We start from the raw sequence: 16,784 nt of genomic DNA on the forward strand, positions 1-16,784 counted from the left end.
GTAGATTTACAGTGGCTTACCACCTCATACAAATCAGAAAGAAAAAAATCTATATTGCATTTCAACTTTAGCCTGGCTCATTCTGCAGTGTTTAAAACATTTCGAGTAGAATAAATATAGATGCAACTTCTTTGCTGATACATTTAATGAAGGTCTGTGTTTTGCGTAGAGTGATCATCACTAATAAAATGGTTGCAAAAAGTGTGCATCTCATTTCCACAAAAACCTGATGTTACCTTGGCTACCGTATTTCTTGATGATTCTCTTTTCCTTAATGATTCTCTTTATCCTTTTACCTGCCTTTTACTAATGCAAATGTGGATTATGGACATTACCTTTTAATTAACTGACAGCAAATATCAGCTGCTTTAGAGAATTCATTTTTTCCCCTCACCTGGCTTGACTGTGATGGTTTGAGGGCTCACACTATAATTCCTATCTTTTCAAGAAGTTGAATTAACAGATTCCATAACTATGGGCTGCAAAGATAGCACCTATACTTTCTAGATGGGTGAGATTGCCTATTGGACTGTAATTAACGAAAGTTTGATGTACTCTAATGTATTTCTTTCTGTCATTATAGAATTTGAAACTGTGCATCTTTGTGGTTACTGGCATTAAACTACATCGGCTTATCTCACTTTCCATCCTTCAGATAATATACTGACAAAGTCATTTTTCCCACTCTTGCTTCTCAGCTTTGCAGTTTATTAGCGTAAGATCAAGCTAAGCATTATTTCCTGTATTAATATTCCTAAGGGAAAGACTTATAAAATGCATTTTCTTAGTTATTTTTAGTACAATTGAGTTATTTCAGTTTATAGATAAAGCAAGTTAATATGCTGAAAGTTAAAATCCATTTGTCAGCTGGTGACTTTGTACAGTAATTAAAATAATACTTGCTATAACAACATGAATAATTGTATGTTCAGAGGATTTTCGCAACACCATTTCCTTTGTTAATGCCTCAGGTGAATATTTCATAGATAGGAAAGTTGATTTATAATTTTCTTCTGATGTGTGAATCATTAAATCTTATGCATCAGTTTTTCCTCATAGACAGCACGTGAATTCCCAAGAATTTCATGAGAAGCATTTCCCATTTTTCTCACTAAAAATATATAGCTGCCAATTCTAATTCAGTGCACAGTGCATCCAGTAACACTGATAAAATCGGTAAAAACATGTCAGAGAGCAAGATGGTTTCTCCAGCTGAATGGAAATCTCAACAAGCAGTTAACCTACAATAGGAAGAACTCATTACTGGGATAGCTTGCTGCCTTACAGCTGTTGAAAATCTGATTAAAGAAACAATGACGTGAAACTATAAAATCCTGGCAAAAGCGGATGACAGATATTTTGTCTTGCACTGATACTTATTTTGGCTCTGAGCAAAATATATATGTATATTTACTGATTGAACCACTACATTACGATGAAGTACAAGAATGTCCATTTCCTTCCCAAAGCCTGCATCACTTTTATTGTTCCAGCTTCTTGACTTCTGATGACTTCAGTTCAAGTCCCAGCTGGACTCCTGATCAGCAGGGTAGCTGATTTCCCAATAAAGGGAGAGAGGAAATGTGTAAACTTGTTGAAGTGCTCCACAAGCTCCAGCTTGCAAACCTCGCAGAGACTGCAGTCCATCCAGCACACAGACTCTCACCTAATACAACATACTGTAAGTTGTGAAGAAATGTGTTTAAGTATAAATAGTCTCTACTGGCTTCAGGAAGTAAAACTGTTCCCTTAGTTTAGTCAACATATTGCTTGCAGGGAAGCTGAGAGGCCAATTTCCTAGGCTCACCAGTGATTTCTCCCTGTAAAATGAAAGTTAGCAATAATTGTGTGTATAATATTGTCTATTAGGTAGTGCATAAAGGCTTGCATTGTATGTACATACTGTAGTTGTATAGAAAACATTACAGAGTGAGCCTGCTTTTAGCTTGATGCCTCATACAGTGGTAATTGAGGAGAACAGCCTTTTGATTTGCTACTATTTGCAGTTCTGCAGGAAAAACTAAGTTTAGGCTATCTTGTGCTGTGCATTGTTGCCCTGTTTAATCTTCTGATTCGCTAGGAACAATTACATGCGACACCTATGGAGAATTTAATTGCTTAGCTCCTGCCTCTATGGCAATTGTAATTACTTTGCAGTACTATTTTGAAAAAAACTGTGGTGTTTTTTAGAACATAGCACTGAATAACACCAAGGTTAGATTCATACAACAGCATAACTCCAAGAATTAGCTTCCAGAATTAACCCTGTGTTTCTTTTGATGAGAGCTCAGGCAAAATAAAGCAATGGTTATTGTAAATATCCTCATGTAAAGCTTTCTATACAAGCTCTTCAAATGCATTTATCCACCAAATATATGTGGGAGTTAGCACAGCGTCTTTTTTCCCCTCCTTTTCCAGCTGAGGAAACTAAGGCACAGAAATGTGCTGCCTAATTTGTCTTTATGAAAAATCCAAAGAAGGGAAAATTAGTATGTGAAAAATTTTGGATTTATAGCATTTTCAAGCTCCTTTTACTTCTCATGGATGTAGCTTTGAAAGAAACATAATAGGCAAAAAGATGTGCCTTTTTAAGCTTTAAAACCCTAAAAATTTCTGTAAAATGGAACATAATAAATAAATGAATAAATGTTGCTGTGCACTATTCCGCTGATAATTCCTGTTGAGCAGAATCTAAGATGTCATTGTCTGCATCATCATGAACAATTCCAACCAAAGTGGTGTGTAGGCAGGACTATCCTACTGCATTCTGAAGGAAATTTTAAAGAGCATCCAAAGGGAAGTACTGTATTAGAATTTCATTTCTTCATCATAGAAAAGAAAGAATGATCACTGCTTCATTTGCAGTAAGGCATTTTTAGTTCTTTGATCATCTAGATTTTCCGAACTGATCTTGATGGCAATTCATTTAGAAAGTAAACTCTTGTTGGGAAGTCCTCCGGAAGCTTCATGAGTTAACAGCTTTCAGAAGTGGAATACAGATCAAAATCAGTATGAGTTCTCCACAAAAAAGAGCCCATTCTATCTGAAATAAATGCACATGACATTTAACAGCAATGCTGAGATTTATTTCTCACAAGTAAAAACTAATCATATAGAAGTGAAATTCTCTCACAATTTTCTATAGGTTTCTTGCTCACTTTCAATATCTGCTGTAGTCTCCTTTAAATGATATACAACATGGCCAAGCATGCGACCTATAGATATTGAAAAGGCAGCCCATTACTTAGGTATAATTATATAAGAAATATACGTTTAAGATAACTACTAGGTTTTTCTTTTTTCAGCCTATCAAACGTAAGTTTAGTCATGCCAGAGAAGGTATAATGCTATAATTGTCTGTATGAATCTTGGTAGCATTTAGACAGCGTGCTGCAAAAGTGAAGGTGTACAGTACATACCCCTGCAGATCAGCTTCTGTGATTAACCTGAGAAATTTTGTATGAGAAAAAAAGAAACTAAGAGAAATGTGTTTTCTTCAGATAATTATTAACTTCTTTTGATACTGACATCAATGGTACTGACAAGATTTCTTTGAAAGTCAAGATTACCTTTCTTGAAGTTTTGCATTCTTTGTCATTAAAAGAAAAAACACCTACATTGACATTTTAAGCTTTTCCAAAGTTTCATATTAAAAAAGTAAAGGGTTTGATTGAAAATGCTTTGAAGGTCACAGGGAACTCATCTCATACAAGAGCCACTGTAATTTTTTCCACACAATCTATCCTTTTTTTTTTTCCAGTTAGTAACTCTCTAAATACATTTAATTATGACAATAGCTAGTCATTTCACCGAATTAGCAGCAGTTCCATGTAAAAACTATCCATATATATTCTCTCCATCTTTTATTATGTTGCAAAAAACTTCATCTGGACTTCTCGTAACTAATGTGTGTTCAAAGCCAATACGATCATCTCATTTCAAGTCTTCTGATCTCCCAGAGGAATACAGGAACTGTTATTTGAAGACCTGTTGTTTGCCATTATCTGGCAAAAAATGTTTGACAGCTTCAAGTCACTTGAAGTTTTTGCTCCTTGAATTCCTCAGTTCTAAAGTACAGATATTATTAAACAATATTTGCAAATTGCTTTTGAATTCTGTTGTAGATTTAAAGTCACTCTTGCCCTTACTGTACCCTAAAATCATGTTCAGACTTTGTTTCCTCTGAATTTGCATATCTAATCCTCAACAAACTTCAAACTGCATCCCTTATTTTATAACGTGAACAGTGCAAGTATAGTACAGAAGAGGCTCCAAACAGGGAATCTTGAATGCACTTTTAAATATGCTTTTCCACTGCAGATATTTGCAAATGAAACCCTGCGATGCAGCATTTAATTCCCACGAGAAGTGCTATTCTCATTATATCTTCTTCTGTATACAAGCTTCTGCTGTGTTACTTGTATTGCCATTTTCAGCAGGGACTCAGAAGAGAGAAAGGATAGAAACTCAGACAGAATTACTAAACTGTAACACAAAGATAATGAACTCTAATGCAACAGGACAGCAAATTAAAAGACTGGGAAGTTGTTAGCCCATGTAAAAATAGAAGAAAAAGAGCTTTATTCCATACTTTTGAAGCATTCTTCAAAGCTCAGAGAGCCTACTAAACGAAGCAGTCCAGTTAATCTGCCTAGAGCTCCTCAGTTCAGCTCTCTTTACAAAAGAAATCCAACCAGACATTTTTAAGAGCAATTATTTTTTTATGAAAAGGAAATAACTAAGACCTAGAAAGGCACATTAGGGGCTAGAAGACACACCAATCAGGAAATGGTTTAAGATCCCCATTCAGCTCAATTTGTTTTAAAGTATTTCAAACCCCATGAATACTGCAAATTCTACAAATAGCCAAGTGGCTGGGAGACACAGTGCATATTGCCAAACAGATTTAAATGCAAAACCAAGAGTTTTGTTTCCCAAAGCTGTAGAGGGTGATTATAACACTGTCCAGTCTTAACGCAAAGCAAGTTTCTGTTGTTTTTATGTATTTCTCTACCACAGTCCTAATGTTCTCCTTCTGTGCAAATACACATACAGAAGAATAAGCACATGCAGAAATTTGGTAGTTCTAAGTGGCATGGATTTGGCAAAACTGTACCCTGCTTCACAGCATTATCAACTACAAGCATTCAAGCATTATCAAATGTTCCCTGTACTTGGTCTTGGGATCGGAATTGCAATAATTTTAAAATATATTTAATAATGATATTTTAGACTTTAATTTTCATTTTTAAAACTTGTGAAAATCTAAACCATATCTTAAATTTATGTGAGAAACATGAAACCTAGGAATTTATCTCTTTATTCCAACAAATCCTCAGATTCTCACACATGCAAATAATTTTAACAGATAAAACACACAGAAATGAACCATGTATCACAGGACTGTGATAACCTGAAAGTTGATTGTGTGGGCTGCAGTTTAGTTTTATTGCTTCTAGAAGTTCATGGGCACCGTCCTGTGAAAGGGTACAAGTCAGTTCTAATCCTGACCTTTAAGTAACTGGCATTCTGCAGATATTCCAGCATTTCTAATTTATGGGACCAGGAGAATTTGCTCTTTTTTGTCAAAAAGTAAGCCATCTGAATCTCTTAGTCTGAGTGGGAAACATGCAGATAATTGAAAGAAATGAAGGCAATATTTCCTGATTTTTCTGGAAAAAAAAACATACTCCCACTTAGAAAATCAGATACTCAGCTGTGTCTGCAGGGTATAGTAAAGCCATGATACAACCTTTCAGCAGTACCAAAGAGACTTCCAAAGTCCTTTGCAAGATTAGCAAGACAGAACAATTCAGTACAGTTCAGCATATTTCACTCAAGACTGTTGATTGCAAAAGCACATTTTCTTTCCACTTAATGACATTTCTGATTTTTAAGGCTTGCACAAGAATGTTGAAGTATGTAGGCTGCTCCAAAAGTAATGCCTCTGGAATACTCGTGGGAAAGTTCAACCTCTACTGTCATACCACCACCATCCACCTCTGACATCTTGGGCCAACATAATAAAATAGGAGGCATTACTTTCCGAGCAGCCCTCATATATGGAGCTGAATAAGCAGAAACAGTGACATACAGAATGCCTGAAATCTGATCAAAGACAAGATGTCTGAGACATTTCATAAGCAAATGCAACTCTCTGAAGAGTTAATTAAAACAATTTGCTGAGAGATAATACCTGAAATAATGTGTTAAATAAAAAATAATAAATGGGAATTAAAATGGAACATGAGTATAGCCAAATGGCAATGCTCAGAATTTCTAAGACACACAGAATTAGCTATAATTTAGGGAAGAGGTTTTCAGCAAAGAAGCACTGTGTCAAATATGCAGTGTCAGTGAAAGCAGTCAATTTCCAAGTTTCAGCACAAGTTGTACCATGCACTTCACAGCAAATTGAAAGTATATCAACAAGCATGTAGTTGGACAGCAAGGCTGTGATAACGATTGATCATGCAAAGAAAGACTCCTGGATTTCATAAAAATGCATAAGACAAAAACTTTTTTTAGGTTTTAAGTTTGTAATACTGGAAATAATTAATCGTAAAGAAGGTTGTGATACCTATTCTTGCAAATCTGTCTGGTCACTCTCATTCCTGTGTATCAGTCCTGCAAATAACACTGAAGCTGAACAAAACTAAGGCTAAGACAGTTTTTCAGTTTCTTCAAGTACTCAAAATACTAGTGCTGATATTCATTCCCTGACAAAATCTTACCTAATCACTAACAGTGTGCAACAAATAAACGCTGCAAAAGAATGCCAGATGAATGAATTGTTTAGATTTTATTGAGTATTTACTGCTATTTTTATTTGGCATTATATGTGCTTTTATTTGCATTAAAAGGTAAATGAAATGAAGTTTCACCTTCAATATTCAATTAGATTTATTTAGGCATTAAAATAATTGACTGTTTTGCAGAATCTACCTTCATTTCAGCCAGAGTTTGTATCTTTTGTCATTATCTGTTCCTAACCTTCAAAGAATGTTTCAAGAAAGATGTTTATAAAAACCTCTTTTTGTTCTGCTAACCTTGCAAACTAAACATGTTCCATTTATTTTTAAATTAAGTGAAAATTAGCCAGGTGTGATAGATAAGCTTTCTATACACAGTTCTAAATATTGACAAAAGGAGACGTGTCACTGGAAAAATCATCAGTCTAGCAATTATCACGTTAGCATGTTAAGTGGAAAAAGATGTGAAACTTCCAAATGTGTCAATACAGATTAATTCATTTCCACTAGCTATCAGCTATACTGTGAACATCAGTGCCTTAATGTATACTCAGCAGCGTCTTGGCATTTGCAAGTAAATACTTAGAAGCAGTTTACAGAATTGCCAGATCTGTGGCAAAATCATGTATAACTCCTTCAGAAATGAACTGCAGAGCAAACTTCTCCAGAAATTCTGAGCATTACTGTAGAGAAGGTCAGACAGTACAGGGAGAGGGATGGAAGTCAGGATTAGGAACAAGCAGTCAGCAAGGAATATATTTCTCACAGAAATAGCAGGATCTTCCAGATCCAAATTTGCATAGGCAGGGAAAAGAGGAGAAGGACCCAACCACTGTATCCCTGCAGATGAAGCAGCAGCTAAGAACAAAATGTGCTAAGCAGCATTTTTATTAGCAGTCCAGAAACCAGCTGTGATTTTAACAGCTGGCTCTGCCACATTAAATCTCGTCTCCTTCAGTGAAACTCTGGGCCTTTTACAACTGTATGCCCAAAACTTAAAGAGGATTTGTAACAAAAAAGAAAAGCTTTTCCACACTTTCTCCCAACTACTCATTTGTGATCCTTATGTATTAAGAATTTATCAGGTAATAAATGTACATTCCATTTTCATAATCTAGTCAATATCACATTATTTGCAAGCCAGCTTAACCTTCTCCATTGCTTCTGTTCATTTAAAAAAAAAAAAATTGCAAGAAGTTAAGGTGTCACCAATAAGTGGCAGACAAAGAAGAGTTGGAGACAGAAAAATGATCCATGCCCTTAAACAGGGTGCATTTAAAGATAGGCATTTATTTACAATGTAAAAAATGTAACCCACTCCAAGAGCACTGAGTGGACTGTCAACATAGGTTTGAAGTTTAAACTCTTTCTAGTGAATAAACACACTGATAGTTTTGTGGGAGCTGGCGATGGAGAAAATCACAGTTTTCTCACAGAAAATCATAGCTCTCAGGATACAATATTTTGGAGAGGGAACTTACAGAAAGTACTTAACACTATGTGACCTACCAGCATGAAATAATTCCTTTTGAGATCAATTAAGCTTTCTTTCAAGTATATAACATAATCTAAGTTGTGTCTGTTTTGGTTGGTTTTTATGTGTAAGTCTTTTTTAAAAAATCTTGTTTTAAAAATTTGGTGTTATGTGATATGCGCTCAAAACATGAGATATTTTTAGTAATGATTAATCTGATATGTATCAATAGAAGGTCAGCATCATGAGCAGAGCCTGAAACAAAGTCTGGTGAAGGCTACAGACAGAATCCATCCAATTCAGTGACTTTTGTTTCAGTCCATTAATAAATTATTCCAGGCTACATTATGCAATTTGCATGGATCGTTTTGCTAACAGCTACAGTACATTACTATTGTATTTTGGTTAAATTAAGTACTACCTTTGCAGATTCCTCTATGAAGTGCTGTAAAAGGTATGAAGATAAGGTAGGACTGATGATGCAACTTGGCCACAGAAACCCAGTTACTAAGGTCCTGGGCTTATTTGTAATGGCATTTACTGTAGTATGGCCTAATAGACCTTCTTTGGGGAAGGTCTTTTCAATTGTATTTGCATTAATTTTTTTGTAGAAACATACTTACCTGTTATTTTCAGCCTCTTTTCCTCCAGAAGTGCACTACGCAGATGGCTGGTGGAATGGTGCTAACATAGTTCAAAGCCTGAAACTTTGTCCAAAGAAAGTACTGGCAGATTATTAAGATGTGTTATCTTCACATCTATTTCTTTCAAGAGTTTTTCTATTCTTTGACTTTTATGTGAGAACTTCCAAGAACAAAAAACAATGACAAAAAGACTACATCCAGATAAATATCACAATTTATACACAAAATGCCTCAGTGAACAATTCAAGTTTTCCTACATTTCTATGTAAGTAGTTTTAAATTTAAGATATTGTGATTGTCCTATTGTCAGAGGAAGCCAAAGCACCATACCCATGCATCCCTTTTTGAATGCTCTCAGGAGTCCAGGACATGCAATCTTCTGCAACAAGCAAGAAAAAGTATTTCAAGATAAAATTTCAAAAGCAAGCAGGAAAGATATTTTAAGGTTTCCTTTATGTCGTTTTTACTCTTCCTTGGTGCTCAGCATCATGAAAATTTGGCCCCAAGTCATAGAGATTTTAGGCAACAGTTTCCCCATGTTAAATTTTAAAAGTAGTTGCCATAGCAACTGCCAGACACAGCATATGGTGTGTCTGTTACCTCCAAGATAACAGAGCAATTTCTAAAGAATTTTCTTTACAATATGTTATGAACCTTTGTACTTTTTACAATTTTTTAGAGTGCAGTATAAGGTACTGTTGTTCCCTGACATTCTCTTCAAGTTGAATGCTCATTTTGTAACTCTCTATTTCACATTAGGCAAATATTTCCCTCTTTTCTTTCTCTTTTTATTCTCCCCATTTTCAGCAAAACATGTAAGATTAAAGTGGGGGAAGAACAGACATCTATTAAGCTTTACCTAAAGACTGTATCTAGTTAGAATATCACCTTTCTTTCACACTGACAATCCAAAAGACAAAAATATGAAAAAAAAGGCAAAATACAGAAGATGACAAAAATCTTAGTAAAACTTTTAAAAACAGGTCCTGGGCAGACAGGCATTTTGCAGAACTGTCTGCAGTCTTCAACCCACTGACTCTCATACTTGCCTAACTTCTCACCATCAATGAAAAATTAGTATCTGTGCAAAGTGACCTTAAACAAAGGGAATTCAAAAATACAACCTGTCATCTGTTGTTTGGTAGGTACCACCATTCTCCTTGAATAGCAAAGAATATTGCAGTCCCTCTTCGAACATGACTTGACCCTAAGGTTTAGCTCTCAAAAAGAAAACCCTTAGGACAGTTTGCAAGTGGGATTGCACTACCTGCCTTCCTCCACACCGGTGAGAAGACCCCACTGTCCAGCACGGCTTCCAACAGCTAAGAATCTCAATGCGAACACTGCTTTGTAGAATCACATGCAGCTTCTTGAGATAAGGAAAATAGGTCTTTATTCCTTCTTATGCCCTTTTGTGGTTGTATAGGCTGAGACAGAATTAGAAGAATAGTTACTAGGATACGTAATAATGTTCTGTTCTGTAATTCTTTGTCCCTTGAGTCCTTCATTCTGACAACTTTCTACCATTAAGAAACCTTCTGAACAAATCTCCAAAAAAATTAAAACATAAAACTCCACCAAAACAGGATATATGACTGCACATTTAATTCTCCTCCTTGAGGAGAAGCCAAGAAAGAGAATGAGTCACTCATTATACACTTAGCTTAATGCACAACCACAAGGTGCTGACACTACCCCAATGAAGATAAATGATAACAGATAACAGAATCAAATATTTTAAAGGGGACTTTGTATGTAGTCATTTATTTACTTATTTAATATTGTTATTTATGATGAAAAGAGGAATAATTCTGTAATTTGAATTGCATTAAACTACCTTCAAGAAATAGCTGGCCAACTGTTTTGCAAATAAATGTTTCTATTTAATTAAAAGGTTGTAAGTTTTGTTGCGGCAATTAACAGCATAGATACTTTCTATCTAAGAGTAGGAGGGTCATGTGTGAGTTTCACCTAATTTTAGTCAGATGCTATAAATTTATTCATCTAGGGCATTTAAGAGATGAAAATAACTTACTGTGTCCTGACTGACTGGAGGATGGTAAGGAATATGACATAACATATACATAATAGTAAATTAATAAAAAAATAAAATATTGTATATGAAGTTATAATGAACTGAAAATTCTATCACATAGGAAGACAGTGTTTTCTTTTATGCTCTAGATCATGAGTTGAGGTCAATTTGATACTCATAAATGTAGTTTCCCCTGAACTGTAATTTCATAGTTTCTTATGGCTTAGTTTTCCTTTTAGCCTACATAAAGATAATAATTATTTTTCTGTAAAAGAAATAAAGCTTCTAGGAAGCATAGAATAAAATGCTCCAAACTCTTGAAATCATCAGAATCATAAGACTGTATAGCCTATTTACAAAACCTAGCTATCTCAGCATGTGTTTTTGCAAACTATGGCAAACAGGATTCACAGTACAAATTGAAGATTAAGTATCATGTAAACAATAGACAAACTTACACTGGATTATTTATAACACAGTAAATCACAAATATAACAGCTATGAACAAATTGTTATGTTGTTGTTATTGTTTATGGCTGCATAAAAGGCTAGGATGCATAAACAGAGGTATAAGCCATAAGACACGTGGACTATTTCTTCTATTCTCCTAAACTTTGGAAAGGTCTAATCTGAAATACTGTCTCCAGCTTTAAGAAGCCCACATCAAGGCACAGAGAATTTTTTTTTTCTCTATAGGAAGTGAGAAAGAATTATCAGAGACTTAGAACATCTGTCAAGACTAAAGGAGTTGTTTAGTTTTTAAAAAATAAAAGAAAAATGACCGAAGTCTTGCAACAGGAAGACTGCTACAGTGGAGATGTGACTATTCTGTTCTCATCATTGAAAGGACGGGATATAATATGCTTCAGTTACAGGAACAAAGATTGAATAAAGATACGACAGTGTCTGAGGTCATCCAATTGAAACCTGTTTGAAATCAGGTTTAACTGGAAGTTGAAAAACAACTGTAAAATGAGAAGAATTTACAAAGAGCTTTTTCCAGCTCTATTTTTTTTTTTTACACATGTATGTTTTCATTATTTCCTTTAATTCTAGAATTCTGCAAGAGTTCTTCAAGAGATGTCACGGTTGCATCTTTTCTGATTAATTTGTTATTTAGGACACAAGAAGAGTCTCTACAGGCCCAACACTACAATTTTTGGCAATGATCCCTTTCCATGTAACTGGGCATATTCCATGTGCACTAACTGACATCTCCAGATGGGAGAAGAAGAAAAGAGAAAGAGGCCTCAATTAAACTACCATTGCATTAGCTTTCTAAACCTCTGCCTTATTTTCCAGAATAGGACAAGAGAGCCTGTTTCTTGTCGATGACAAAATGGCAGAACAAATGCTATTCCAAAAATTCCATGGAAGAGACAAAACAGTTACCATATTCAGGTTGCCAGCACTGACGTGGGAGATCTCCTCACCTGCCTCTTTTACCTTTTTCCCCATGGCTGACAGGAGCTCTAGGTGTGGAAATCCACTATACGTTAAAAAGAACAATGACAAATAAATAACTTTCAGATAAAGAACAAACATCACAGATCTGTCCAAGGCTATGATGCATCAGCCCCCCCTTCTTCAGTAAGTCCGTCTGGGTGGAGGATTGTCATCACCTTCAGTGCCTTTACTACCTCATCTACCCTTATAGGTCAACAAGCAACTAGTACAGAGTGAACAAGTCCACTCTGAGTATGGTTATGGTGGAGAGTTGAAAACATGCCTTCCAGATCATGTAACAACTAGCAGCTATGCAGGTCTCTGCCCAATGTGCAAAAGTCATTGAACAGATTCACATCCCATAGAGTACTACTCTCCACACGACTTATACTGAGGAACGATCTACAAGAACTAACATCCTGTAAAACCTGCTAGCTTATGGCTGTCATTATTTTGTTGCATTAGACATATACTTGACAGCAGAGACTCTGAAAACTGCTAAAGGAACTCTCTCCTACTTAGATACCGCTTTCTTATGATATGTCTTTCCACTTAAACCTGATTTTTTCTAATCTGCTTGGGCCACATGATGTACAAAATGAGGCAGAAAGAAGCAGATTCAGTCTTGGACAGAATAAGCAAAGGGGAGGTCTTATTTCTGTCTTCAGCTACTTAATAGGAGAGTATGGAAGAATAGAGCCAGAATTTTCTCAGGGTGTTCAGTAATAGGATGAGAGGTGGTGGACACAAATTGCAACATGGAGAATTCCTTTTAGGTGCTAGGAAAAATACTTGTATCATGGTCAAACAAAAGAAAAGATTTTAAGTTGTGGCATCACCACCACTCAAGACTCAGACAAGTAACCTATTTAAGTCAGTGTAGCTGAGTCAGGCCAGATGACCTCAGGAGATCTATTCCAACCTAAATGATTTGGTGATTCTGAAAGTTTATTCAACTCCAATCTAGGAAAGTTCAGAAGGCAGTGTTTGTCATTGAAGAAACTAACTGAAAATCTGAGGAAGCCTGAGAGAATAAGTGAAAGGATGAGACTTATCAAAAAGTAGTTTGTGCGACAGAGAATTTGCTATTGTTCCCTTTGGGACATATTCTTTCTGTGTTGGCATGGAGCACATTGATTCAGTAGAGTTATTTCTCACACAAAAAAAACCCCAACAGATAGATAGCACAGAATCAACTCCTAAACATGAACATACCAAACACAAAACAACTGATAAGTTTATTTTCAGTGCTGCTTATTCTATTTTGGGAAACAAATCCCAATAAGATATTTTTTAAGCACCTCCATAATTAAGTGTAAGTGAAGTATATCACTACAGCATATTAGTGACTCCATGTAAACATGGAGTTTTCCTCCCGAATGCTTATAAACAGGCAAGCCATAGCCTCATTTTCAGTTTTTTTTTCCACATTATAAATTCATTTTTCTCTTTGCAAAATGTCACTTTCTTTCCAACAGGTTAATCCCAGGAGGTCTGGTAACTACAATTACTCCATTTAAATATTCCACATATCTGTCAAGACTCAAAAGAATTCTGTAGTGTCAGTTTAAATATAAATATATATAATTCTAGATAATAATCATCACTTCAAGTCTGTTATGAAAACTGTATTACTCATTCAAAGAGTGTGTGATGTTGTGTACATGTGCAGCATTTGTTGCAGCATTTTCATTGATTTATTGGTTAGAACAACCATACTAACTATAAAACATCAATGATCTCATATAGAAAACAATGCTCTTAGAAGGTAAACTTGTCAATAAGGTTTTATGCTAATTGTTTAAGGAAAAAGCACCAGAAATTACATAGCTTTTCATATAAAGAAAGTTGAAAATGTACACAATACTGTAAAAGCAACCTCTAGGTAAACATACTCAATGCTTTTCACTTCTTTATCATTTTCATCTGAACCAAATATTTTTCATTTGCTGATGATCAGAACTTTCTTTTTTTCTTGGTTGGGTTTCAGAAAGTTTGGGAAGTTAACTATTTTCTGCCATCTTTCTTCTAAATATCCTGAAACACTACCACAAAAAAAAAAAAAAAAAAAAAGCATCTTAATAGTTTGGATGTGGGAATACAAGAAAGGCTATTCAGAGCAGGAGGTGGAGCAAGATAAACAGCATGATAAGGCAAGGCTGAGAACCAAGGACATCTCCGGAAAGAAGAGAAAAGCAAAGTCAAGTGAGCTGTGTGATGGCTGCGTGATAATGACTGTGATTGGAGGAAGAGTGCGTGGCTAGGAACGACTGATGGCTCTGATTGGATAAGTGCCTACATGCACAGTTAAGGACTGTTGGTGGAATGTTGTGTTGACATGTAAAGGCTGGTGGGAAAGTTAAAAGAGAAAACTTGTGAATGTATATAAGGGATGTTAGAAACTGCAATAAACAATTCGGATCGTTCACATCTGAGTCCATGCCTCAGACACTGCATTTGGAAACTAAAATTGTAATGTTAATCCAAAATAAACTACAGCATTTATTTCCTTTAAGTTGGATGTGCTTACCACATCCCTATTTACTTAGCCTGCTAGAATAGCCTTTGCAATAAAGATAAAAGTGTAACTGTTCTTAGAACAAAAGTTTCAAATAGTGGAACAAATATCCTCAAGCTCAGCAAACACTAGAACCAGTGAATAGTATTTCAAAGCTTTTAATCTCCATGGCAACCCACCTCAAATTCTTCAATAAAATGCCACTTTACATGCACACAAACATAGTCATTTATGAACACCTACTATGTGATCATAAATATCACCAGTGCTGTGGATCTTAAAACTGTATGTAATACTACTGATTTCTTTCCCTTGGAAAACTAGTCAGTCAGCACTCCAGATAAAAACTTAACTTGTATCCTTCTGCTTATATTAACTATTGAATAACCAAAAGGCAAGAAGAAATATATACAGAATATTGCTCAAACCTGTACAGACATACCTTGAGTTTTGGAATGCAGTGGAAGTAGTATCTGATACATAAATAAATAGGAATTTTTTGAAAACCTGTATTACAATCACAAATTGCATGGCAGAATTATTCACAGTACATTTTCTGTATCAGAAAGGAAATAGTTGATTTAAATATTATAAGCAGAGTGCCCAATAAGTTGTGTGGGTAAGGATCCAATTATTGATATGAGTCAGATATCGATGGTTCACACCTAATATTGGAAAAATCACAATTACTGTTTAAAAAACTGTCCAAGTCCAAAATACAATTTAAGCCACCCCAGGAAATTGGGCATTACAGAGATCTGCCTACACAGAGAGACACTCACTGCCATTTGTGCAGTTTGTAATATTGTTTTTCGCTCCGAGGGTGGTGATGCACTGGAACAGGTTGCCTAAGGAGGTGGTGGATGCCCCGTCCCTAGAGGCATTCAAGGCCAGGCTGGACGTGGCTTTGGGCAGCCTGGTCTTGTGGCTGGTGACCCTGCACTCAGCAGGGGGGTTGAAACTCAATCTTTGAGGTCCTTCTCAACCCAGGCCATTCTGTGTTCTTAGTACTAATGCCCTGGACTCTTGCTGTAAAATGCCTGCTAGGGGGGATAGAATCATAGAATCCTTAGAGTTGGAAAGGACCTTTAAAGGTCATCTAGTCCAACTCCTCTGCAATGAACAGGGGCACTGCAGCTAGATCAGGTTACCCAGGGCCTGATCTAGCTTCACCTTGAAAGTCTCCAGGGATGGGGCATCAACCACATCGCTGGGCAGCCTGTTCCAGTGCTTCACCACCAAGAAGAGCCTGGCTTCATCCATTTCCCGTCTCCCTGCAGATATTTATACATATTTATCAGATCCCCTCAGTCTTTTTTTCCCCTCACTGTAACGGACTTTTTCCAACCTAAATCTACTACCTTTAATCTTGAAGCCGTTTCTTCTTGTTCTATCACCACAGACCCTGCTAAAAAGTCTGTCCCCTTCTTTCCTGTAGCTTCCCTTTAGATATTAAAAGGTTGCTATCAGGTCACCTCACAGCCTTCTCTTCTCCAGGTTGAACAGCCCCGGCTCTTTCAGCTTGTCCTTGTAGTGGAGGTGTTCCATCCCTTGGATCATTTTGTGGCCCTCCTCTGGACACGCTCCAACAGGTCCATGTCTCTCCTGTACTGAGGACTCCACATCAGGACACAGTACTCCAGGTGAGGCCTCACCAGCACTGAGTAGGATCACCTCCCTCGACCTGCTGGCCATGCTTCTTTTGATGAAGCCCAGGATAAGGGTGACTTTCTGGGCTGGGTACACACATTGCTGGCTCATGTCCAGCTTGCCATCCACCATTACCCCCAGATCTTTTTCAGCAGGGCTGCTCTCAATCCTTTCATCCCCAAGTTTGTATTGGTGATGGGGGTTGTCTCGGCCCAGGTGCAAGACCTTGCACTTGGGATTTGTTGAACCTCATGAGGTTCACCTG

The 16,784-nt window shown here is 36.4% G+C and overlaps 1 long non-coding RNA gene across 1 annotated transcript in view; it reads left to right on the plus strand.

Annotated features, from left to right (window-relative positions):
* Positions 1–14,779, plus strand: part of LOC110400948 — a 112,724-nt gene extending 97,945 nt beyond the window's left edge. The window contains exon 7 of the long non-coding RNA XR_002440171.1: positions 1,494–14,779. This is a non-coding gene — a long non-coding RNA (uncharacterized LOC110400948). The remainder of the gene's footprint in view (positions 1–1,493) is intronic.

Source organism: Numida meleagris, chromosome 6, assembly GCF_002078875.1.
Source record: "Numida meleagris isolate 19003 breed g44 Domestic line chromosome 6, NumMel1.0, whole genome shotgun sequence".
NCBI classification, from domain to species: Eukaryota; Metazoa; Chordata; class Aves; order Galliformes; family Numididae; genus Numida; species Numida meleagris.